At 37.3% G+C, this 27,176-nt stretch overlaps 1 protein-coding gene across 1 annotated transcript in view; it reads right to left on the bottom strand.

The window, feature by feature from the left end:
- LOC108619061 (uncharacterized) overlaps nucleotides 1-21,006 on the bottom strand; it is a 50,704-nt gene extending 29,698 nt beyond the window's left edge. Inside the window, exon 1 of the mRNA XM_089473049.1 lies at nucleotides 20,611-21,006. The gene's annotated coding sequence lies outside the window, so the exon portion shown is untranslated. The remainder of the gene's footprint in view (nucleotides 1-20,610) is intronic.
- Nucleotides 21,007-27,176: the final 6,170 nt, after the last annotated feature.

Below are 27,176 nucleotides of genomic sequence, written 5' to 3'. Positions count from 1 at the left end.
AAGAAGAAGAAGAAGAAGGTAAATAAAATAAACAATTAACATTTGATAAATGTGAGCAATTCTTGGCAGCATATCTCTTGATCTGGCAGTGACAAAATGTCAGGCAATCATTCAAATGTCACACAACAACAAATAAACAAACAAACAAAACAAAGACACAAAAATGTCATAACAAGCACAAAAAAAAGAGGGGGAAAAATAAACTAAAAATGCGATTGCAAATGCCAAAGCGGCCCACGGCACAGAAAATATTTCTGCTAAAAAAATAAAAAGATAACTAAATCACAAATAATATGAAAAAATTGTCTACAAAAATAAACAAACCGACAACAATTATATTCTGACTGCCACAGCCCCAACAACAACAGCAACAACTACAACAACAGCAGCAGCAAACGGCTTCTGGCAGTCGGAGGCTGGCAGCTTGCGAGGAAGCAGCCAAAGAAGCAGTTGGCCGAAAAAGTTTCAATTGTCGTTGTAGCTGGATAATTGCGGCATTTTAAAGCGCTTGCATTGTTTTTGGCTGGTCTGGCGGTGCTGGTGGTGGTGCTGGTGGTGCTGCTGGATTATGCAACCGCACGAGTGGCAAACATGAAGAAACAGTTATCTGTGAAATTGCATCGACAAACGTGATGAACGTTACCCCAATAGAAAAAGACAAAGACAACAACAATAGTAGCAACAACAACAACAACAACAATGTCAGACACTAACTAGCAGGCATATCTAGCACACAAGCTCTCTTCCGACTTGACTGCGCTTTTGCGCCTAATTCTCATGTCATGGCAAATAGTTTTTAGATATCAGACAATGCCAAGTCGAGCCAAAAGATGCTGCACTTTTCCTCAGCTTTTCCCACACCCGCACCAGCAGCAGCAGCAACAACAACAACAACAGCAACCGCAACAGCAACAATTTGACACAGTCCCACAATACATGCATGCAGCTACCATACATACATACACACATACACACATATATATGTTGGTTGGGCCTAGCCAGTTACCTAGTTAGCTGTAGCTGTAAATGGGAGAGCTGCTCACAGAGCCAGCTAATTAGCTGAGAAACAATTCTGATGTGAGATCTGTTAACATCAGCCGCTGCAGCTTGTAAGCCAAATTGTAGGAAATGTGCATAAAAACTATATGTTATGCATGATATTTGGATAAAAAGTAATTAGCCAACTTTAAGGGAATTGAGTATATATTGGGTGCATTGCTATGTGAAGCGATATATGGATAGAAGATAAACCTAAGACTGCACATATGTATGTATGTATGTATACATATATGTAAGTATATAAATCGGTCGAAACATCTTATTCGTATGCATCACATAACATTTGCCCTACTTTAACTGCATTTTTCCCCTTTCGCTAGCAAAACAGTAAAAAAATATGTCAAATATGTTGTTGTCGATCTTTCATCTTCGATAGGGCAACAAGGCAACAGCATTTGGAAAAGTTTAACATCATTTTCAACAGACAAGTATTACTATATTAGCTGTTTAAATATCATAAGATCAGCTGTTGTCATCAAACGATATTACCTAATAATCGACCTAATGATATGTAGCTGACGATCATTCAACGTATACACTTGACTTCTGAGTACGGGTTTTTATAGCCTGACTCGGGTTATATATATATATCTAGTGTATCTATCGCAGCGTTTATAAGCCTCATTTGTCTCTTATATATTCTTATTGCTGAGGGTCAGGGTCATTGAGTACGTAGGAGGCGGGCATACGGTCTTCGTATATACATATGTGTATGTATGTTCATACCTGAAAAATCTTTCTAAAGCTTTGGAAAGACGATTTAATAAATCTTACTTTTTAAATTGAGAAATTTAATTTCACTTTTCCATATAGATGGATTCAAAATAATAAATCTGTTTGTTTGTTTTATGGTATCTATAATATAAAAAGCCCTATTTAAATTAAGTGGAGGCATTAATAATCAGAATTGTTGCATTTGAATGGAGGATAATACATATGCTTTCATCGAAACATCATCTACAGAAAATAACGCTTTCTGAGCTGGGGGAATCATCGGTCCATACGTCTTCAAAAAAGATGATGGTTGAAATTGCTGTTCCAGATTGAGACTTGCATGCGCCAGTTGTGGATAGCTGAGTTTCAAATTAGAATTCCAACGAGTCACGCTCAGGTCAATTATAAAGCTGAAGATTATGTAAACTCCAGTTTGATGCCAACAACAGCTAGCTAGCTCCTCGAACAGAGTAAGGACCCAGAGCCAGAACAGCTAAGCAAATGGCATTATTTGCAGTTATATCAAATATTTGACAAGCAAAAACGTGTTCTGAATAGCCCTCACCTTAGACATATGCATGCTCATGCGATGTGAAAGATATCAAGAGTGTGCATATGCATAGGCATATACGTGCGTGTGTGTGTGTGTGTGTGTGTGCGTGAAGAATTTGTGTCAACATTAAAGTTGCGCGTTGTCGGGTAATTACGTAGCGAGCTACAGAAACAACAACAACAACATGCACAGTTGCATTTAATGCGTCTAATGAGCGGTTTGTTCTGCAACAACAACAGCAGTGGCAATTGAGTCAACAACAACAGCAGCAACAACAGCATCAGCAATGACTGCAACAAAAAGTCGAGCAAACATGCAACTAATTCGCCGCAGCATTTTGTTCCTATTCACATTTCGTAGTTGTTGTTGCTGCTGCGGCTGCTGCGACTGCTGTACCACATTTTGTCTTTTTGCGTCACTTGTCTTGGGGGCAAGTTCGTTTCCTAAGTCTTTTGTTTTGCCCAGCGTGGGTAAAATATGAAAAACAAAACCAACGAAAATAATTCAAATCGAGCCAGAAAAAATAATAAACTAGATAAAAAAGACAAAATCATGCACAACTGCCTCGCTCTCTGTGCCAGCCACGCCCCAAAGCCGTTGCATGCCACGCCCACTGTGTGCCAGTTAACAGAATTCTTTGCATCTGATCAAGCCGCACAAGGCTGCTGGGCAGGGCCCAATTCACATAGCGCATAGCCAAAGCTATTCATAATAAAAAAAAAAAATATGAATAAAACAGAAAATAAAAACTTACGAAATTCGATTATGAAATTTGTGGGCGAAACTTATTCGATTTTGGGCAACTCATTTTATTGTTTGAGTGCATTGAAAGCACAAGTCACGCTTTCTTTCAAACCTATGACAACCAAACACAAGAAACTACAACAACAGCGACAACAACAACAACAACAACAACAACAACAACATTGACACATTTGCACTAATTAAAAGTCAAGTGCTAATTAAATCAAACAACAAATTTGTCAAGGATGACAGTCATAACAGACCTCAAAAGCGAGTGCGATTGCTATGCGCTCTGCACGGCGTATACGTAATTACGTATACGACAGCGAGCGACAGACCAGAAAATATTCCATATATTTAATTGCCTTTGATAATTTATTGACAGCTTGAAGCTAACAAAATATATTTGCAATATTTTAATTGAAACGAAAGGATGGGCAGGTGGATTTAGAGTGGTTCAAAGCGAATGGCCTGTACTAAATGTGGTTGATGCTTGAAGTGGTTGTAGTAGCAAATTTACTGTTGATTATTGTAAATGTCTTCTTATGTCATTAAATATACGCATGTCTTAATATACACATATTTATTTAAAATTTTTATTTATTTTTATGTATGCTTATCATATAAATTCATACACATGCGTTAGCATTTAAGCAATATAATTTATGTTATGAATGTGTATATAAATACACATAAAAAATTATTCAACAAATTTGTATTACATAAATGTCAGTACATTAAACACACGCAGCAGAGTTTGTATAATAAATATATAAAAATTATTTAAAAAATATATATTTTCAGACATTCATATTTAAATTATTAAAAAATTAATGTTTAATTTATAATATATTTTTTTTTTTAATGAAGGCTTTCGAAATGCATCGAAGTTAAAGTATTTATAAATAAGAACATTTATTCTTCACTTGAATATGAAATAACTATAATTCATATAAGAATAAAATTATTAAGTATTAAATAAGTTCATATAAGAAGATCTATATTTATTATGAGATCTATATTTATTTGATTCATACTGCAATATTCCAAAACTTTCAAGTCAATTCGTATGGACATTCTATAAAACCAATATGACTTTTTTCCCATATCGTGAACAAGTAGCAAACGTCGATAACTACAGGAACTGAATGGCGAGACTTTTATGGCATTACGTGAGCAACTGAAGCGCAGCTCTGCAAGGGTGTAAACAGGCTTTTCTTTCGCGTCGCTTATGGCGCAGTTTAGTTCATTAACTCACAGCTAAACTGTGCATAAAGTCAACTGGCTTTCAATTGGAAGTGGAAATGACATTTGCTTATACAAGTCGTTTGGCATTTGGTGCGGCAAGTGTATGGAGGCAACATCATAAAGTATGGATGATGTTTTGTATAAGGCACGAAGCGGGCTGCAGATAACGCTAAAGAAACTCAAATTGAAATTGAAACTGAAATTGAGCAAAAAGCCCAAAAAGGAAGCGACGCGTCGCATCAACCGCATCGGGGGTAAACAAATTAAGCAAAGTTGCTTAGTTGTTGCTTGGCGTTGCCGGCGCGCTGGCGAGTTGCTTAGCTGTTTGTCGATTACGTCCGCCAGGGCCTGGGATTGTTGCATCATCCATTGGCGTCACATCATTATAATCGAAGAGCCGCAAAAAGACAATGGACGGGCGCCAACAGGGCCGGTGCTATTGCCAACATTGTTTCCACTCTCAGTCTGGGTCTCAGTCCAAGATTTCGTCTCAGGCGGCCCAACGCGTTTTTGTATTGTGCTAAAACATCAAAGATGCAAATAAGCTGGGATTGCCCGACGAGAAGATACCCTACAGTGAGCATGAGTGGAATTCTCAAGTCAACGGTTGATCGATAAATAGTGTTAGATGACGTTAAATTGACTTTCTTTAAATCAATGCATATCGATAAATATCGTATTTCTGATCGATAACTAGCGATAATATATATTACTCAATTACTCTATATTAAGCAAGCCTACCAACTCTGTCTTCAAATATTATTATAGTTCTATAATCGAATCGTATATGTGTAGTGCTGATATACACCTTGGCACACCACCGAATACAGGGTATTTAAAAATTTGCAATGCTTCAATGGAGCGACTTGCGGTCATATGATAGCCCTGCCTGGAACTGGAACAGTCGATTCACTATTCACTACACTGAGTACTACTCACAACTGATGAGTGCTGACTGGGTCTGAGGTTTTGCTTGACTTCATTTGTTGTGATTACTGTTGTTGTTGTAATTAAGGTCTCATTTTTTTTTGCGTACAATTTGCGATTTGGTTTCGGTTTCGATTTTAGTTCGTTTCGTGTGCAGTCGACTCGAACCCTGGCTGAGATTGAGATTGGGAGTGTGGCCTGGGCCTAGGTACGGGGACTGACTGTATGGGGAAGTGTTTGCATGCGATGTAATCGATATGTGCAGCACACACTGCTCAGTGCTCAATACAGGTATCGATTGGTGGGCAGGGGAGAGCGTGTGCATGGATATGCAGTCTTTTATCGAATATCCAGCACGTAATCGCAATAATTGTCTAGTATTAGGCGCTGCACTCAACCGCAAACGATTTCATGCCATATGTCTGTGCTCTTTGCATTGATACTCACGAAACTAACGAATCCACCAATCATTGCTGCTGCTCGTTATTATGTCACACTTTTGTCCGTTCGCTTCCTGATGCTCAAACAAGGCGATTCAAATTGAAATTTCCATAAGCTTGGGCCACTCAATAAGTGGGTAAGTTGTTGAGCAGGACAGGTTCCGTGGGGGATTAATAGGTGAATGAATCCAGATGATATGAAATTCTCCATAAATATAATGGACTTATCAATAAATGTGAAAATGTAATCTGTAAACTCTGCAAACTCTATATACTTTATATAGCTCATATACTTTATATACCCTATGTATTCTATATACTCTATATACTCTGTATTCTATATGTACTCTGTATACCCTATGTATACTCTATACACTCTGTATACTCTATATACTTTATATACTCTATACTCTACATACTCTACCATCAGCAACCTTCATAGTATCTCTGCTATCATAACAGCTATTACATCTATCGCATACTTTGAAATCAGATTGCTTCTAATAGTTCCATTGTATTTCCTTCGAGCAGCACTTCAAGCCCATTGAGCTTCACATGAGTGTGTATGTGTCTTTCGTTGTCTTTATTCAGCTGTTATCGGTCTAATGTATCTTGTTTTGACCTCTGGGGCAGGTGCAATGCCCTCAAGACGTGGGCCTCAAATTCCGTTACGGAAGTGCCCGCATTAATTGCATGTGTGGGCTGCAGTTTGCTCTAATGGCGGTTGTAGTTGAACTGCATGAGATGCTACAGTGAACGCTCAATAGATTAGAAAGAGACAAAAAGAAAGAAAAAAGTACCTTAGCTACAATTTGAAGGCACAGAAACACAAATAGAACCAAGCGGAAATATTTTATTCTAGTGTGAAGTCTTAATGTACAATGGAAGGTGATGAGTTTTCAGTCAAAGAAAACTCTATATGAAATCAAATTTACACTTTTATAAATGATCTATAAATGTGTTCAAACTCAAGTCTTCTGAAGACTTTGAGCTAACATACATTTATTAACCTGTCAAGTCTCCACTGCCACTTCGCATTTCACGTTTATTCGCAATTTCCATTTAAGGAACTCTTAACTCTTCCTCAACCATCGAGGGTATGCGTAAGTGCAGCATTTTAGCTATAACAGGATTATCTGATTTGCTTTTATATGTTTTTACAACAGTTGCGCTGTTTGTTTGTCTCTCGACTTGAGGCGTACTTCAACTTCAACAGCATTGTAGCCTTCGTGAATTTGTTGCTGTTGTCATTAAATTTTTTTTTTTTGGTTTTTGGTTAAAAATTTTTTTTTTAGCCCCGGCACGCCCCCCTGCGCGTGCACCCTTTGCAGAGATTGAAAGGTTTCGCCTTGAAATCGCATTCGAAGCGGGAAATGATTTTTTCGTGTTTATCTTTTGATTTTGTTCATTTTTTTTCGTATATTTTGGATCTCTGTGGGAACTTTTCAGTTACGTGGTACGCGCAGCTGGTCAAGGTAACAACAGCACGCGTAATGTACAACAACAACAACAACAGCCATAATAACTGGTTCTATAAATCATCATTATGAATGTAATTGAAAAATTTGATGTCTAAACTCTTGAATAGGCAAAGGCTGACGAGTGTCTCTGCAAATCTGTACTAAAGTCTGAGCATTAGCTCATCCTCTATATTCAGATTGCTTAAAATTCAAATACTTGTGTCATTAACAAACATATATACTAATAGTAATCGAGTAATAATGGTATAAAAAGTGAGCATACGCAATACGAATATAATAATCAAACAGAAAAAAAAACTCAAGCAAATCACCTGCATTAAAATGAAAAAAAAAAAAAAACAAAAAAAAAATAATAATAATAATAATAATAAATAAATAAAAAATTAACTCATGAATCATTTAACGATTCGTTTCTCTATTGCCAAATTTTCCATTATTTACGAATTGCGGAAGCTGAAAATTATGGCATGAAAAGCGCCGACCGAACTGGGCCCCAAACAACAATAGAAGTTATTAATTGTTGTAGCTGAAAGCAGCAAAATAATCTAAAGCAACAACAACAACAACAAGAATGCTTTAAAGTGCGCTAAATTGGTTTAATAATTTGTTTAGCTATTTTTACTGTGGATATTGATTGTATATATAAAGCAAGCCAAAGTGTAACGAGCGAGTCTAAGAACAGATAAATGTATATATAGTTATTTATATGTATGTATATTCATCTACCTTGTGTAGTCAAAATGAAAAGCATACAAAACGCTTTGCTTCCGTGCTCGATAACCAGCAACGGTTAGTGGGTCATTGAAGAAGTCAGATACGGCCAGAGCCACGGCAATAGCAGCGACTCTGCACGACTACATTTTTTGATTGGCCTTTTATGTATGAGAGATTGAATCGAAACAAAAAAAAAAAAAATCCATTTTGTTTAATATGCCGAAAAGGTCATACCATGATCCGATCGATTGTGCACAACACTTGACTCCGCTAAAAGGCAACAACAAGAAACAACAACAAGAACAATGAAGTTGAACTGGGTCGATCAGGTGGGCTGCAGCGGGGTCAGAAGTCAGCATTTTGCACAAACTATCAAATATTGAAGGTGATTTTTATTAAACCTTTGTAAATGCTCATCAGCTGACAGCAGGTGCAGCCGCGGCTCAAATGGAATAAATTGCATTTGATCAAGAAACTAAATCGATGGCAAAGTGAAGGCCAATTCCATATATTAACATACATGTTCATATTACTAAGACGCTAGTTCATTTTTGTGATTTATGTGTATTGGGTCTAGATTGAAGTTACAAGAAATGATTTACTGCATTACTATGCGACTCCTATAGGCTCTAATATGATTAGTAGACTTTAATGGCTTTATTTATTATTTTTTACCTTTGAATTTTCTTTCTCTTCTTGTTTTTCCCTCCCCTTACTCCTATTCTGTTTCGCTGTCTTTCTGACTCCATCTCTGTTTCTCTTCATGTTCCTGTGCCTATCCCTCTCTCTCTCTCTCTCTCTCTCTCTCTCTCTCTAATTCCGCTGTTTTTCAGTTTCCTCAGTATTTTCAGCCTTTTTATATCACTTTCTCGTCTTTTGCTTTAGCCTTTATTGTAGCAACTCTATTTTATATCTGGAGCCAAATGCTGAAACGTCCATCTGCCTCGAGTCTCGATTCAGCAATGCCTTTAATATTCAGTTGCTTAGCTCTTATAAGTCGTAATAGAAGGAGCGGGCGAGCGCACGTACATCTAGCACAGGGAGAGAAATATTCCCGATCAAACAAATACACATTCAAATGCGGCTCTCATTGCTTGATACTATGTATAGTATAATCAAATGACTTAACCGTATCTCTCCATGTACCTTTCTTAAGGAGTTTTTATTTCTCTCTTTCTTTTCCCATCTCTCTGCATTCTTTAATCTCACCCTGCTGTTTTTTCCAGGGCCTTTTATATCACTCTTTCTTTAACTATTCCATGGAGAGCATTAAGTCTTTTCATCTACACCTAAGCGTTTTTCTCTATTCCTTTTTCTCTCCAATGCAGACTCTGCTTATTGTTTTACTTCAGTGTCAGTGTCAGCTCAGTGGTCTTCTATATAATATATCTTTTGTGTGAGTCTCTCTCTGCTTCCTCCCTGACTATGGCTCTCTCTAGATTTATAAATCTCTGATGTTTCTGTGATTCTTGCTGCCTTTTCCTCTTTATTTTATTTTTTATTTATTTATTTATTTATTTTTTTCATCACCTAATCTGAGTCTTTTTGCAATCTCAATTTTGTTCAATGAAATATGCGTATTTCGTCGTTGCTCTTGGGGTTGCTTGCATCATATTTGATGAGCCAAAAACAAGGGCTATCTGTAGACTTTTTGTACGCATGGCATTGCACTTAATTGTCAAAAACTTGTGCTTTTTTATTTCGAATAAAATATGTACATAGACATTATATATATATATATATATATATATATATATATATATATATTTTATTTTATTTTTGTTGCTATAACTGAAACTTGTTTCACTGGGCAAAGCTGTAAAGATCAGCGAAATAATGAAAACGAAAACGCTCTGCGAGTGGCGAGTGGAAGGCGTGGAAGACGTCAGAGCTGTTGGGCTCTGGCACCGGGTCAACTGGTTGTCCAACTGAGCAGTGGACGCTGTCGCGGCTGCCAAAAAGACAATGCGAAATAATCATAATAATGGAAAACAACAACAACAACAACAACAACAATGATAACAACGACAACAACAACAACTAAATATATAATAAAAATAACAAGCTACACAGCAACAACAAAGATTAATGTCGCATGACAGTAATGACGGAAATCTGAGGCAGTACCCTGAAGTGGCCGCCAAGTGGACGCAGCGCGCCCAGCCAAACAACCAGACCGGCTGACACATGGACAGACAGACAAACAGAAAAAAAGTGAAAAAAGTGGCAGAAAGGAAAAAAAACAAGCAAAATTGACAACACTTTCAATTGTCGCATGTCGCATGTCGGCAGCATTTTGCCATGAGAAACATAGAAATGCCCCCAGCACCAGCCAGCCCCCCGCTGCCCAACGCCATCCACACTCTCTACTTGCCCCCACCCAAACGGGTCAGCCAAGTGCCGTTGCGAATTGTTCAACTGCAAACGTAAAAATGTATGAAAAACAGAAAAAAAAAAAATCTCGCAACAACAAGCAACGAAATTTTATGCTTTTTAATGAAAATAAAAGTGAAACACGATTTGGTCAACGGGGACCACTTGGACTTGGACACCAAGTGCCTGGCTGCCCGTGCCATGGGCTCTCTGAAAACTAAAAGTGGTTATATTAACATTTAATTAAGCCACAAGGTTCACAACCAACAAACTGGATCTGCCCATCAAGGGACAGGCCAGCCGGCCGAGTCCATAACTAGAGACAACTTTTAGTTTTCTTTTGAACTTTGAAGTCAAAGATGAGCTTCCCATTGAATATATATTCCAATGTGTATAGAAGGAAGCAGTTTTGATTTAAATGAAGAGATTGATTTGTTAGCAAAGCATTTGCAGTTGAATGTTAGAGTTAAGAATGTGAACTCCAATGTTAAGTTCGGTTAACATTCTATCAAAGCAGAATATAGAAAATAGTTGTATTCAGAGTTTTGTTGAAAATTTGAAATGGATTTGTTAATGGTTTATTCAATGTATTACTTATTATGAAAGTCAGTGCAAGCTAAATTGAATTATTTTTATTTGGGACTCCAAAAAATAAAAAAAAAAATAATAATAAAAAAATATTCTTTCGAGAAGCTTTTACCAAAGACTTTGATATCGCTAAGTCCAGCAGTTGCTAAATTGTAACTATTGCAAATAGTATTACTTTTGTTGTATTTGATAAGCTACTACAGGGATCTAGACCTTCAAATCAGCTTAATAATATTATTAGCGATTACTAATTCTTGCCTTCTTAATTTGAGTAGAGTTTTTTTTACTTGTTCTTTCGCATAAGAATAGAATACAATAGAATAAGGCTATATTGTTTATATGCAAGTGTGGGCAAATAAACAATATGAAATGAAAATGATAATCAAATCTGATCTATGATTTGACGATGTTTTTAGTGGAGCTAAGGAATTGTTTAATGAGATGAAAATGAAATGAAGAGAATTAGAGAAGGAGAGAGAGAGAGAGAGAGAGAGAGAGAGAGCGAGAGAGAGAGAGGGGGAGATCCACCCTCCATTCGTTACGTCTGTTTCTGTGGCGAAGTCTTGTGGCAAGTGTGCTAGGATGAAGGAAGGAAATGAGCTCTAGCTGTTACATAAAATGCCACAAACAATAATTGGTGCCCCCTTTACTGACTCATGCAAGATACAAAATACAAAAAAATACATATGACGGCCATAATTAATCTACTGGCCAAGCACTGTGATTGGGCTTCGGCTTGATTGGACACGAAGTTGAGTGGCATAAAATTGATAGGGTGTTGGCAAAGCGAATCCGTTGACAATGCTTATTACATGGCTAGATGGCTAGACGGCCAGATAGGAGCGGCTTTCTTGGCTGAGCTCTTGTCTTGGTCCATTGAAAATGTGTTTTGTTTCAGTTTCGTTTCAGCGCTCGAAAACGTTTGTTAATTTGCATTTAATTTATTTTTGCCATAAAATGCAGACAGTGCGCCCCCCATAAATTGTCCATTGCTACCGTTGCCTTTGGCGTACCATACCATTCCCAAGATCCGAGAGACGGCCCCCTGTCCGACTCCCAATGCCAGCTACAACATCGGCCAGATACCCAAGTCTGGCCATTTCCAACCGAAGCGAATTGATTTTGGCACTGAGCTGTTTTTCTTCTCATCTCTTCTTCTTTATTTTTCGTCTTGTCTTGATTTTGTTTTTGTTTCTCGGCTCGCTCTCTCGTTAAGAGAAAGGTGCTGCCGATCAGACAGCAAACCAGTAACAACAACAACAACAACAACAACAACAGCAGCAGCAGCAGCAGCAACAACAACAACTATAAATAAAACAACTCCAACAACACACGCGCAATTCACTTTCTAATGATGCACATAAAAAATAAAAACCAAAGCCAAAAAAAAAAAAAAAATCAAACACAAAAACAAAACCAAAACCGAAAATTCACAAAATATAAAAGTAAATTAATGAACAAAAATCTCTTCTTTTTTATTAATATTTTTTTGTACAATAAATATTTCTGCGCCTTTGGCACTGACCGCAACAGCCGCAGCCGCAGCTAAATTTACAACAAGAAATCAAATAAAAAATAAAAACAACAAACACCAAAAAAAAAATATCCTGTCATAAAATTGTCAAATTTATGCAGCAAATTAATATGCGAAAGTCAGAAAAATATTGAATTATGTGAGCCGTGAGCGCGTCGAACAGACTTGAAATTAATTACATAGATATATCTGTATGAATTTACATATATACATGTACATGTATTTATATGTATACCTGTTGTTCGAGTACTTAATTTACGTCTAAATAAAATGCAATATTTATTATATTACAAATACTCCAAAACGAGTTTAAGAGACTCGCACATTGAGCGACGAAACCGAAATACTCTGCATAGGCGGCATTTATCGATTATATATCGATCACATTAAGCAATAAGTGTAATCAGTGTTGCAGCTTAGCCTATTTCTGGCTATATCTAGCCTATTCGAATGAGCTAAATAGCCTATAGCCATAAATTTAATTTGTTTGCAATTCTATCTAGCATATTTCTAGGATATTTTCAAGTTCATATAGCAGTTTATATTGCTCGATTTAATTGACATAAACTGCATATTTTAAAGTCTAATAGTTTTTCGTGCATAATTTGTAACTTTTGTTTACATATTGAGCCAAAATATTAATGGATGAGCAAAGAAAAAAAGATCATTCCTAAATATATTTACTACTTGGTATTCCAATTTTCCACAATATTTTAGTCAATTTTAGCCTACTATTATTACTATATATATAAACAAGTAAGAAAGCTCTAGTCGAGACTGCTCGACTACGAGATCCCCTGAACCCTTGGAGTGCTAGCTATTTCAATAATTTTTCGCGTCTTTCAGCTTACACAAGAAACACACACACATACACAAACACATACACATACAAGCACCCACGGATAAACACGCATGGGCTGCCGTGTGCGCTTACTATGAGAACTTAATTGTTTAATAACTTTTTTTGTGGACGTACGATCTTCATGAAACTTTCAGACTATGATTATAACATGAATATGCATGTAATTGCCAAAGCACAAGTCTCTAGTATTTGAAATACGCGTTTTACAAAAGTGAGGGTGAGGGGGTGAATTTAGAGGTGGGGGGTAAATTTTAACAAAAACCGAAATTGTATAAATTGCATATAAGCATACATTCAAAATTTGGAGACTCTAGCAATAAAGGTGTAGAAGATATAATTTTATAACTGGTTTTCGATAAGGTTTTTCATCGATAAAAAAAGATCGGGATGAGTTATCGAATTTTAATGATAAACTCGATATCCGCGCTGTAATTACGAACATTTTACAAAAAATTTGAAGTCTCTAGCTCTTATATCTTCGGAAATCGACGCGTTCAAACATACGGACAGACGGACAGACGGACAGACGGACAGACAGACAGACGGACAGGGCCAAATCAACTCAGCTCGTCACCCTGATCAAGAATATATATACTTTGTGGGGTCTGCCACGCCTCCTTCTGCCTGTTACATACATTTCAACAAAACCATTATACCCTGATTTCCCATTTTCAATGGGTTCAGGGTATAAAAATACAGCTTACTTTCGATCTCAACATCTGGCAATACGATTTAACTATAACTAGTAAATTGTAATTGATCGACTTTGTATCAATTGTGCCAAAAAAATTTATCAATTTAAAATTTTGTTGATCTATTTTTATATATAATGTAAAATGAGTTTTTTAACTGTGTTTGGTTAAATTCATATTTTGAAATTTTTCGCTTAGGTATGATTTGTATATGGATTCCTGATGAAGAAGAGTTTTGAATATTTCAAGTATATTAGTAAACAATATTGTTAGTAAATTTTATAATATTTAATATGAAGAAATTAGCTGGTATTGCACATTTGTATTTTTATTGGAAGCAAATAAAATAAAAAATAAATCAATCTTATGTAGTTAAATAGAATTTATTCTATATTCTGATTGATAATCAAGGTCTTTAATATATTGTATATAGCTATGATTCTTATATATATATATATATATATATATATATATATATAACTATGAGTCTTATATTTCGAATATAATTTAAATACATATTTGTACATATTTATATCATCATATCATATCGTATTATCATAATATCAAATAACTGCATTCATTATGTTGACAATATTTCAATGTTTATAGCTGATGACGCTCTATGGAGCAGTTTAGTTAAGTCAGTCATGGGCTTTTAATAGAGTGCATTTATATAAGTACGTGTACTTAATTTGATTACGCTGCCAACCCGTTCATAAAACGCTTTTCACTTGCTGCCAAGAGTATCGCAAAAAAAAAAAAAAAAAAAAATACAACAACGTTCATTTTGGCTGCAAACGGGTTTTTGTGTGTGGCCTTTTTTGGCGGGTTTTTTCGTTACCATTTAGATGAGTTATAGGTGAAAATTGTCGCGAAAGTCGTGAGTTATGAATCGGTTGCTGTTACAGCTCTTATCGCTCATTGCTGTTGCTTTTGTTGTTGTTGTTGTTGTTGTTGCGCAAAGAAAACACCGCCGTGAAGGTCAAGAAACTTTTGAGCGCTTCGTTGGCTCCGTTTTCCAGGTGTTGTCGTTTTGTATTTTATTCATTTGGTTTGCTGTTTTGCTTAACGAGTATCTTGGCATTAGCTTGGCATTTTAATTAATTAAAGTAAATCACTGTTGGCCAGCGAGCCCAAGCAAACGCATTAATCATTCAAAAATTAGCTCACATTTCCGTTCACCTTCAATAAATTGTATTTTGCATTGTAATTTTGTTAGTCCAACAAACGAACCAAAGAGCAACGCGAACTCTGATTTGATAGATGCACATATCTCCCATATGCGGGCGAAACACCTGGACAGCGGATATATCTCTGGCGAAACATTGTCGAAAAATGGGTGTGTGTGTGTATGTGGCCGTTAGTATTTCATTTCATATACAATATCTGCTGAAAAACTCATTTTTCAAAACTATCAAAATTAATGAGTTTATTTCGAAAACTTTCGAAGAGTTTGTAAGCTGCTCCTAATTCTACTATATACGAAATATTTACTGTTAAAAACTCTCTCTCCCTCTATTCTACGCCTTTCTACGCAATTCTCAGTAATTGTTTTCCGACTCGAGCTACTGCAACTGTGAAAAGTTCTAATAGAGTCATAAACCGTTTTATGATATATTTCATTTTGGAAAACTTAAGCCATAGGCATTGTTCCAGAATATTACCCATCTCATGTAGCGTCATCGCCATTTCAATATTCTGCCTCAGCCCATTAAGGGCCACCTTGAAAGTCGCGTTAAGCTTATCTCAGATTGAGATAGTGAAGCGAACCAACTGCTAACCCACAAAGAGCTTTTATGACTAATACTATTATTACTATTATTATTATTATTATGATTATGTTTATTCAGATATTCGGCATTTCGCCTGTTTCATTATACGAAACAGTTAAATTAATTTTGAAAATTTTTATTGTACTACTTTGGCATTGTCTCTTTTGTGTTGTCTTACACTTTGGCTTAACTGTTAAACTGACAGCGCTGTCAAATTTGTTGTTGCTATTGTTGTTGCAGCGCTTCACACGCGCCTTAATTAAATTGATGAACGCTCGCTGTCGCCGCTGCTGCTCGCTAGCTGCTGGCTGCTGGTTGCTGGTTGCTGGTTGCCGTTGCTTCCTCTTCGTCTTCTTCTTCTTCTTCATCGTCTTCTGCGGCCCGCCTGACTGTCAGAGCTCGTCGTATTTGTGCGTGTGTGCGTGTGCGTAAGCATTCTTTTCTTTTCACTTTTGCTCGTTGAGAGTGTGAAATTACAATAACAACAACAATAGCACCTGCGGCGCGCCTACAACAGCAACGACAGCTCCCAGCTGCGGCTGACAGGCAGAGAGAGCGAGAGCAAGAGAGAGAGAGAGCGAGTGAAGAAACGTAAATAAGAGAGAACAACTAACACACATGCACGCAGACTGAGAGAGGTAGAGCGTGTGTGTGTGTGTGTGTGTGTGTGAGTTGGTGGTGCTGGAGAAGACAGCAAGGCGCAAGCTGAAGAGACGACTGCATTGTTCGATTTAACTTTCACTGATTGCCCGTTGACAATGCGACGACGCGACGTCGACGTTCGCGTCGGCTGCGGTGTTGACGCAGACCTTTGGCATTGTTGCTGCAGGTGTATGCTACACACAGACACACATACACACATATACACACACAAACATACATATTAACAAGCAAGTACACATGGCCCCTGCCATGCATCTATGGCAATTATTTTGCGCAGAAATTTCATTTACTTTCTATATGGAAATATTTGCACACTTTAAAAATCTTGAAAGCTTAGAAAGTTTACACCAATAGGGTAACGCCCAGGCCTCCGACACAGACAACTCTCAATGATGGCCCAGCAGCCAAGTGGCCAATTTTAATTTTTGTTTTTATTTTTTATTTGTCTCTTTGTTTTTTTCGTTTTTTTTTTTCGGGTGACTTTATAGCGTGCGGAAGTTGGCGGCCTCGTTTCTTCGTCATCATCAGCTTTAGCAGCATCATCATCATTATCATCTACATCTCCTGTTTCTGCTGCTAATTAAATGATTGTTTGATTTGATTTTGACAGTTAAACGCGAATAGATTACAAAAGACGAACACAGACAGACGAAGACTTAGACTCTTTCGGATAGTTTTGGCATTTAAAAAGCTGTGCGAAAGTTTTACGTGGAATGTCATCTCGAGCCAAGCCAAGCTGATGATGGATTAGTGAAATGTGTCAAATTCACTTAATACTTAAGTTGGTGTTTTTGTTTTTTTTTTTTTTTTTTCTTTTTTTCTCGTTTGGGTGTGGGAATCTTTTGGCAATTTTACCCCAAGTCAAGTTTAACAGGCAGTTAAAATGAATTTAATTGGAAGTTGGAAATTGTGTTAATGTGGTTGGACGCATAAATAGATCTTGATGGTACATATATAGACAAATTCGCCCTTAAATAATCCAGCAGAATCTGAGTTTAGCAAAATCAGCAGTTGCTATACAATTCATATTTAATAAGGGTATTCTAAGTGCTCTTAAAAATTCATAATTGTATTTGCAATGATATGTATGTAAATTTAACACTTATATCATAATCATAAGTATACAGTAGCCATATTCTTGCTGCTCAAAAAGCTTTTTTTCAGTCATAAACATGTTGGAGATATTGACAGTGTAGCAGAAGGGATGACTATTATATATGACTTTAATAGGGGTATTCCTACAACTGAAACATTTGTATGTTGTATTTTTGCTTTAAGTTCCAAGTGAGTATTAAACATCATATTTAAATAATGTAATGATGCATCTGGAATAACTGTTAGAAGGGGTATTACCGCAACTTAAATATCTATATATGCTTTATTACATTTTAATGAATATAATTTTGTCTATATTAAAAATAAAAATGTTTTTAGTGGAGGTATTCGTTTGACTAATTGAAAGTATTTTTTTAATATCCATTAAATTATGTTATCGATAATTATCATCTCTTGAGATTTGATTGCAATGAAAACGAAACCTGAAGCTTTCTTTATAAGAAAACTTCACAAGAAATATATAAATTTTCGAAACATCTGATATATTTGAAGAATTTCTGTCGACTAGCTCTGTGTTCCAGGTATTTGCTTCAAATATATATAATTCCTTGGCTTGAACTTTATATGTATGTAGAATCAATGATGGTATTTTAATTGCTTGCTGTATTTATGAGGACTCTTAATTGAAGCGTGACTGGGCTATAAATGTTGATGTTCATGTTGCCAACATAATTGTGTATGTTTGTGTGTGTGTGATTGTGTGTGTGTGCATGTGTGGCAGGTAACAGGCTTCTTCACGCTGTTGCACATAGACGATGCACAATGCCGTTTGCTTAATCAGCCGCAATGATGATGATGCTGCTGTTGCTATCCTTAGGAGTTAGCAGCATCCAGAGACGACGGAAACCCGCTAGACGAGTTGTCTATGCAAAAATCAGTTATGCTCCATGATTTATTTGACATTTTGTGCTGAGCAATGCGGCAATAGTAATAGTAATAATAATGAAAATAAAAATAATAGTTGGGCAATGATAATAACAATAAAACAGCATCGAATGCCAAAAACTTGAAGGCCCGGCGCAAGGGATTAGCCAAGAAGAGAATCCAAGTGGAGAGCACGCCGAGAGAAAAGCCAAATAAATATGCTGGAAAACTTGTTTTGCTGCGCTCAAGAAAAATGCTGATAAAAATAAATAACGTAAAGCCAAAGACACTCTTTGGCCGAGTCCATGGCGGCTCGAGCTGGACGTAGATGTGGATGTGGATGTGGATGTGGCTAGCGAGGCGAACAGAGATGCTCGTGTCGAAGAATTTTCCAGCAACATCTTGATTTTGCGTGGCTGCCATCGTCGCAGCAATTGCACAGTAAATTGCCATATACCCCAACTGGACACCTCGGCCAGCCCGGCCCAGCCCATGCCACAGTCCCTTCTAACAACGGTGCACCCGTTGATGCAGCAGCTGCCGCTGTTGCTGCTGTTGTTGCTGCTGTTGCTGCTGTTGTTGCTGCTGCTGCTAAACTTGATTTCTATGTTGTTTATGAATTTAAAGCCGCGCCGCGTCAAGTTGTTGTGCAGCATCAAGCCGAAGCAGAGGTCCATTCCAGCCTCCCACTGTCCAGCGAGCAGCTCCTCGGCTGAATGGTCAAGTCATAAATAAATCTTGCAACGCATCGCAGCAGCAACAGCTACAGCAACAGCAGCAGCAGCAACAGCACCTGGGGCAGCAGTAATGGCTGTGAATTGAACTGCAGATGTTGTCTGTTTAATTACCTATACACACACACACACACACACACACCGACACTCACACATGTATGCAGCACACCTCAGCATGGCTTAATAGACAAAGGTTTCTTGCCCTAATGCGATGGACGACACTGTAGCTATGGTCGTTGTTGTTGCTGCTGTTGCTGTTGTCGCTGCGGTTGCTACTCGCTCCCCTTCTTGGCATCGCCAAGAGCCCATTCACTTGGCGCGCAAAGCTGAGCCGAGAAGCGTGAAAAGCAACAAAAACAAAAAGAGATACGAAAAGAAAAACCTGCAAACCGAAAAGAAACAAAATTCAGGCCAAATGTCTTGAGTCAAAGTCATTTCGAGCTCGCAGCTCGCTGCTCCTCGCCTCTGCCTCTCTATGCAATTCTCAATGTATCGAAATGCTCAGCTGGGCAACTGTTGCGATTCTCTCTGCATACCTCTCTCCCTCACTCTCTCTCTCTGTCTCTCTCCATCTCTTACCGTTCCGCTCATTGTCTTTGTGTGTTGGATTTTTACAGACATTTGCATAGCTATACGTTTCCTAGGTACAGACCCACATAGTGCCATATGTACATCTGCATATGCATATCTTAACTTTACTTACATGCATTCATTTCTAATTAAACAGGCAAATGCAACTTTCTAGACAGCGCAGTCTCCGTGATAAATCTTGAATTTAAGCAAATTTTCAGTTTGCTATTTATACAGTTGGAATTAGGAAGTATCATCTATCAAAGAGTTGAGAGCGGGTTGTTTATACCAAAAATGAAGAAGTTTAGCATAGTTATCGAAAATAACAATCTTTTTAACATATATATGGTGTATATCCCTTTATTTTCTTTTGCGTATTCTGTATTATATATATACCTATAGATTGTAGAGAATTGTAGAGCTTTCTAGTAAGTGTTCTACACCTCAAACATTCCTGAGTTAACACCTGCTATTGCTCTCTGTTATAGTATCAATTTTCATACCGTTTGCCTAGGCTTTGCTATGCGAACAGAAGTCACAATTGCGCCTTTCTCGGCGCTTCTCATGCTGAATACTTGACATATCTGATGCCAACTAACTGCAGCTCAGGCTGCGTTCATAGACCTGGCCAAATGCTGTTGAGTTCTGGTTTTTGGCTTTTGGGCGATCGCAAGTCTAGAAAGTGGGCGTGGCTTACGGCTTGACACCGCACAGACTCAATATGCATGCAAGCTTCACAGCTTGAGCTTCATTTAACGCTTGCAATTGCAATTGTTGTTGTTGTACATATGTGGCACACACACAGAAAGATTATGTGTGTGTGTGTGTGTGTGTGTGCACATTCACAGTCATCAAATTTAGATCGTGTTCTGTCATAAAAAGCCAACACATCGGCACACATAGCAAATTGGCTTAAAATGTGTTTTTATCATCTAACGGAAGTTGTGGAAGATTTGGCTTACCCGCTAGCTGCGTCCGCCCCGTACAGCTGCTCGCTCGCTCACTCCCGTTCTCTCCTTCTCGCTCTCTCGCTCTCTCTCTTTCTTTCTCGCACACTTTAGATGTTCAAGTTGCACTCACGTTTCTCTCGTGCTCTCAATTATCGAGGCACTGAACCTGCACACTCGAGTCGCAGGACTTTTGGGCAGGCAACAAATGTCGCAAATAAATATAAAAAAAAAAAATCCAATCAAAACAAAACAGAACTTTTGCAGAACATAAAAAAAAATATATAAACGGTTTCAGAACTACGGTTCGGTATTTTGGTATGTGGTGTTGTTCGTTGTTCGATGTACGTTGTACGTTGTTCGCTGATTGGTGCAACAACCAACGTTGTCGAGTCGCGCGCACAAACTAACAAAGCGACCCACAACAATAACAACATGCGGCAGCCAAGACGCCAGTCCAAGCCGTTCACAGAGAAACCAAGTAGACCAACGCTGCGCTACATGCACACCGATGACGATAATACCCTAACTATCGAGTAGGGGAATCGATGATCGAGTAGGGAGAGATGAGAGAGGAGGATAAGTATATGTTGATAGCTCTAAATGTAATATCATTAAACTTTTTAAACTTTAATGATTAATGATCCAAGTATTATAAAGGCTTATATTATTTGTCTCTCGCTTGCATGATGAAGTTTTCCAGATACATAGCTCCAATATAAATTCAATTCTCAGTATAGCTGTGAGCTTTTAAATGTAAAGTTTTTTGTTTTGATAATCTATATACGATTTCTCTATAGACTAGATATTATGCTCAGTATGCCTTTAATGTTTTTATCTAGTACAGTCGAGTCCCGATAATTCGAAATGGCAAGGGGACCAGTTATTTTCGATTTACACAGAAATTCAAATTATCGAATTTTTTCAAGGGGATAAAATTTTTTTCAATTTAGCGGGGTTAAAAAATTAAAATATCTGAAATTTTTATTTATTTTCAATTTTTTTTTTTATTTATACAAAGCTTTTATTTTTATTTCTTTATGTTTGCATATTTAATTTTAATTATCTATAATTACCTAAATACTAAGTATTACATCTTTATACTTTATTTATAAATAAATTTAATGCACATGTTGAATATACTATATTCAAATTATTTTATTTTGTTCTCGGTTTTGATTTCCGTTTATAGTTTTTCTGTAGTGTAGTTTATTTATTATTTATTTATTATTTATTATAATTTTATATTAATATAAAATTGATAATATCGATAATAAACATTTATAGCTTTTCGCAATTTAAGCCATGTAGTGCATATGCTCGCTTGAGGCAGTGTATCTGCTTCTAGAAACCGGTTGTCTTTGACGGCTTCGTCGCTGTTGTTGTCTTTGGAGCACGCAGACGCAGCAAGCGTAAAGTTTTGTTGTTGTTTCGGATATGGCATAGAATATCGTTTGGAAATGTTCTTTAACGGCTTCTCGCAACACACAAACACACACACACACTCATACGCATAGCTGTGACACGCGACATTTAAGATTTGTATTAGAACGGCATGATAATTTTTGTTAACTCAACAAAATGTTTTTTGTTTTTCACAGAAAAGATTTCTTAAAAATATGCAAAATTTTTAATTATGCTTTTAGTATAAATTTTAACCATATAATATAAATAAATACTATAGTTTTATGTCTACCAAGAATTTTAGATATTTTTAAAGCTTTTCCATATTCAAACTTTAACTGAAAATGGGTTAACAGCAGCTTTGAGTAGCATTTTCTGCTAATGTTAGCCAATGTCGTAAAGTGTAATATCGTCTGTTAAGAAGTGGTTTGTGTGCCGGAAAGCGTTGCATACTTTTAGGCATAAATTTCTACCCGCCAGCAGATGGCGCTGTAGAACGTTATGGTTTAAAATTTAAATTGATTTTCTGCTCAAAATATCAATGATTAAATTCGAATATTTAAAAAATATTTTATAAATTGCAGAAAAAATATATTTAAGAATATTGTCAATTATGGAAGAGAATATATAATTATTTATTGTTTTTATTGCTGTTATCTTAAATGATGCTGAAATTGTTGGCATATGGTGCCTTAGATATTAGCTTGAGCTTGCTGTAAATCAAATTTACAAAGCAAATTTATATTTGCTTAAAATGCATTAATATGCACAATAACTATCTTAAATGATTGCTCAAGGCAGGGCGAAGCTCGCTAATAAATATCTAAATGCATTTACCTATAAATACATATGTATATGTATCTGCATACATATAAATGAATTTCGAAATTTATGAATGAAAGGCTGCGCATTTGTGTTGAGTTGTGTGTGTGTGTGTGTGTGTGCGTGCTGGATTTTAATGAAATTATGATTTCATTTGTAGTTTCGCGTTTTATGCAAAAATATTATCACAGAGCTTTGTGCAAAACGCGTTGCGGCTGTTGCCATTTGCAATGCTCGCTCAGCGCTGCTGTCAAAGGGGAATATTGGATTACAGGCTATAGCTAAGAGTGCGAGTGAGAGGGAGTGGGTGAGCGTTACCTGCAGCTATTCACATGAAATTCGAATGAAACTATTTGAAATATGATTTTTCGTTTGATTGCGAACGGATATTGGACAGTCGAGTGCACTCGACTTTAATTGTTTTAGCTGTTTCGTTTTATTGCACGTTTTCATCTCGTTTTCTTTCTCTTTTTTTTTTTATTTTTTTTTTGTAATTTTTGCTCTTTCTGCGGAAAACTTTCATCATTGAAAATCATAAAAGTTAAAGCCAATTTTGGGGTTATGTTTTCGCTGCACGCACAAAAGTTTCGACTCAGACGCAACACCCGCGGCTTAGTGCACCAAAAATAATATCTAAATGTACGCATGCACATATCTGCATACAGTTATACATATATAGAGTAATATATATATATATAGTATATATAGATATATATAGTCACATGAACAAATTGTGTGCCCTTTTTGTGTGCAAAGTTCAAATTGAATGCCGGAAGTGCTTTGCGATTGCAAATGCGAGTGTAGGTGAGGCGGCATAGGCGGGGCAGGTGGGCGGGGCGCAGGGAATGGCGCATGCAGCGAATGAAGCTGTGCTACGAGGAGCAAGCAGCAAGGCGCAAGGCCAGGGGCAGAGCACAGAGGACAGAAGGGGGGGGGGGGGCAGCTCGGGGGTAATACGCTGATAAACGAACTTGAACATTTTTTGACAGTTGTGCGTATAAATCTTGAAATGTTTTAATTTGCTTGCGAATCGATTTAAAGCGCCCGCCAAAAAAAGAAGACAAAAATGAAAAGAGAGATAGGGAGAGGGAGAGAGACAGAGAGAGAGAGAGAGAGAGACAAAGATATGTAAAGAAACCAAAACAAAACGAGTCAAAACGTAGCTGGAGCAATGGAATCGTAGTCGATCCAGCATCGTTGCGTATGATTTATGAATGACATTTCAGCTTACGGCTGCCCTAACCAAGCGAGAGTTACATGCACTTCATTGACTGTTTAGCAACACTTGAGTGCAGTTGATGCTATGTTAGTATTCAATATGCCAGATAATAGAGATAGTAGCAGTTAATCTTGTTGGATATACATATATAAAGAAGCCAAAGACTCTTGTGGAGTATAAGGCATAAGAGTATAGGATTGCCAGAGTATAATATAAATTAGCCAATTAGAGTATAAGATTATAAGGCAGTCCGAGTATAAGAGTAAACCAAAATAAGAGTGTAAGAGGATAAGAGTGACAGAGAGTAAGCGCGTATGAGTATAAGAGTATAAGTAGTTAGGCATTCAAAAATATAAGATATATGTATAGAAAATATTTAAAAAATTTAAGAGTAACTATAAAGTTATACAAATATTTGATTATAGAAAAGGCAAATATTAAAATCAAAATAAAAGTAATTAAAAAAAAAAAAAAGAATTTAAGAGTAACTATAAAATTATAAAAATATTTGATTACAAAAAAATAAAAGAAATTATTAAAATGAAAATATAAATAATGTAAAAACAGAATTTAAGATAAAATTATAAAAATATTTGATTATACATAAATAAAAATATTAGAATACAAGAATATAGTATTATTAGAATACAAGGCTATAAGAAGATAAGTATATAAGAACATGAGAATATAAAAGTATAAGTGTATAAGAATAAACAAATAAAGGAATGTGAAAATATAATATAAGAATAAAACAATATAATAATGTAATGAATATAAGAATCTGGGAATCTTAGAATATAAGAATATAAAGATATAAAAATGTCAAAATATAAGAATATTATAATATAAGAGTATAAGAATGTAAAAATATAAGAATACAAACTTTTAATACTTTAAAAATATAAGAATATCAAAATATAAGTATATCAAAATATAAGAATATAGGAATATCCGATTATCTGAGTATTAGAATATACATACCAAAATGAACTCTTATACTCAACTGCAAATATAATGGAAAGCTTAAAAAGTATAGCATACTTCTAGGAGCTTAAGAAATATGCTTAATTTGGCAATTGTAGCTGCTTCTGATTTACAGATTCAATCTTATTCGAATGAACTCTCAATGGTTCACGCCCTATTTGGGTAAGCGTATCCTCAGTTCGTCGTGCGGGCAAAGTTTGCTTTGTCGCTTTTTTGGTGCCGCGCGAATTAGCCAAAAGCTGTTGCCGGTTGCCGTACGCGAAGTGTTTACCTTTGAAGCGTTGCGAGCGCGCCATTTTTTCTGTTATTTCACTTGGTATTTCTCTTTTCTTATTTCTTTTTTTCATTTTATTTCCATTCTCCAGTCAGCGGCGAGCAGTGACCAGTTGGCAGTTGGCCGTCGCCAGTCGCCAGTTGGCAGTTTGTAGTTGGCAGTCAGCATTGAGCATTGAGGAGTCGCTGGGCAGCCAGGCAATTCATATCATATTTTTGCACTGACCTCCAGAGCAGGGCCGACCAGACCAGAGCAGAGCAGAGCAGAGCAGAGCGGGGGCGAGGGGCAAGTGGAGCGAAGGCAATGCAAAAGAGGCTCTACGTTTTTGCTCTTGGCGTTTATAGATTGAGTACTTTATCAAAAAAACGAGACATCAAAGCGTATATCATGTCAGCTGCAGACGTGCAGGGGGCAAACGCCAAGCTCAATGCCGAGAGAGAGAGATAGTGAGAGGCAGAGAGAGAGAGAGAGAGGGAGATATATTGCATTTGCATGCAATGCCCATATCGATGCCAAAACCTTTTTGTGCCACAGAGCAAGCCAGACCGGACCAGATCAGACCTTGCCCAGTAACCATAACTTAGCCAATGGCCAATGGAGCTGTTGTTGTCGCCGTCGTCGTCGTTGTTGTTGTTGTTGTCGCTTGCAGCTGGGGCGCCATTTTGTTTATCTTTGTCGCTGAGCGGGTGCGAAGCCTGCAACAGGCCAGAAAGTTAGGCAACGCACACGCACACACACACACACACACGTGCACACACACACAGACACAGATACGAGCATGTATGTATACTCTTTACTTTATTGCTTCAATACTAGTTGTAACTGTGCGTATGTCGGTGTGCGTGTGTGTGTGCGCTTATCAAGCGCCAGGCATCTTTATGACGCCGTCTCCAGCACAGCACTCCGCCTCCTGGCATCTGTCGACAGAGCTCGCTGCTCGTCACGCACTGCTCCCATATTCTTGCTCCGATTTGGATCTCGGCTGCCGCATGATCATGCCACATTGGCTTTATATGCGATATGTAAGCTTCAAATGAGTCTCAATGAGCTCAACTCGCTCCGGCATCAATGGTCTGCTATTGTTGTCTTGTCCATGCGCCCTCAACCTGCCCCTGCCCCTGCCCCTGCTGCCCCTGCTGCTGCTACTGCAACTCCTGCTACGGCAAATCAGATGAATGTTGCGTGTGGCATATGCAAAGCACTTGGACAGCTTTGATTTGTGGCAAGAGCCATTGCACTCAGTGCAGCTGTGATTCCCTATCTAACGAAATAGCCCACCTCAAGTTATGCTTAAAGATTCGATTTACTTTGATTAGAGTTTGGAATTGTTGTATTTGCACTATAATTTGATAATATTTCCAACAGTTGGCCAAGCTTGACTAATGGAGTTTCATAGCAAGACTGAAGAGCATTTCATTCAAGCATTTCTTCTTCTTCTTCCTCTTGTTGTGCTCTGCAGGGGAAACGATCTGCTGAGGCCGTGGCCATCATAGGGCAGGACCACAGCAGGAAATCACAAATCACAAGCGTTTTTGATTAATTTTGAATAAATGCAAATAGCAAACACAGAAGATTCGCACATTTCGCCAAGGCTATGCCACTGACAGATGCCCAAGAGCCGGGTCCAGGTCCAGGTCCAGGCACTGGACATTCGAGCTGGACTCGACTGGAGCAGGCAGTCGGCCAAGAGACATGGGGCATGAGGCATGGGGCACTGCTCGCTGATTCCATTCTTACGGCTGTCGCTTTTGATAAATTTGACGTGCAACGTTGCGGATTGTGTCCTTTGTTGTTGTTGTTGTTGTTGTTGCTATTGTTGTTGCTTGTGCGTTGAAAAATAACTTGTTGTGATAATTTCGCTGGGGAATTTGTTGCGCA

The sequence above is a fragment of the Drosophila arizonae genome, chromosome X (genome assembly GCF_054131065.1).
Source record: "Drosophila arizonae isolate 15081-1271.41 chromosome X, UAZ_ARI_1.0, whole genome shotgun sequence".
NCBI lineage: Eukaryota > Metazoa > Arthropoda > Insecta > Diptera > Drosophilidae > Drosophila > Drosophila arizonae.
The sequence above is the reverse complement of the archived record's forward strand: the minus strand, read 5'-3'. Positions and strand labels throughout refer to the sequence as shown.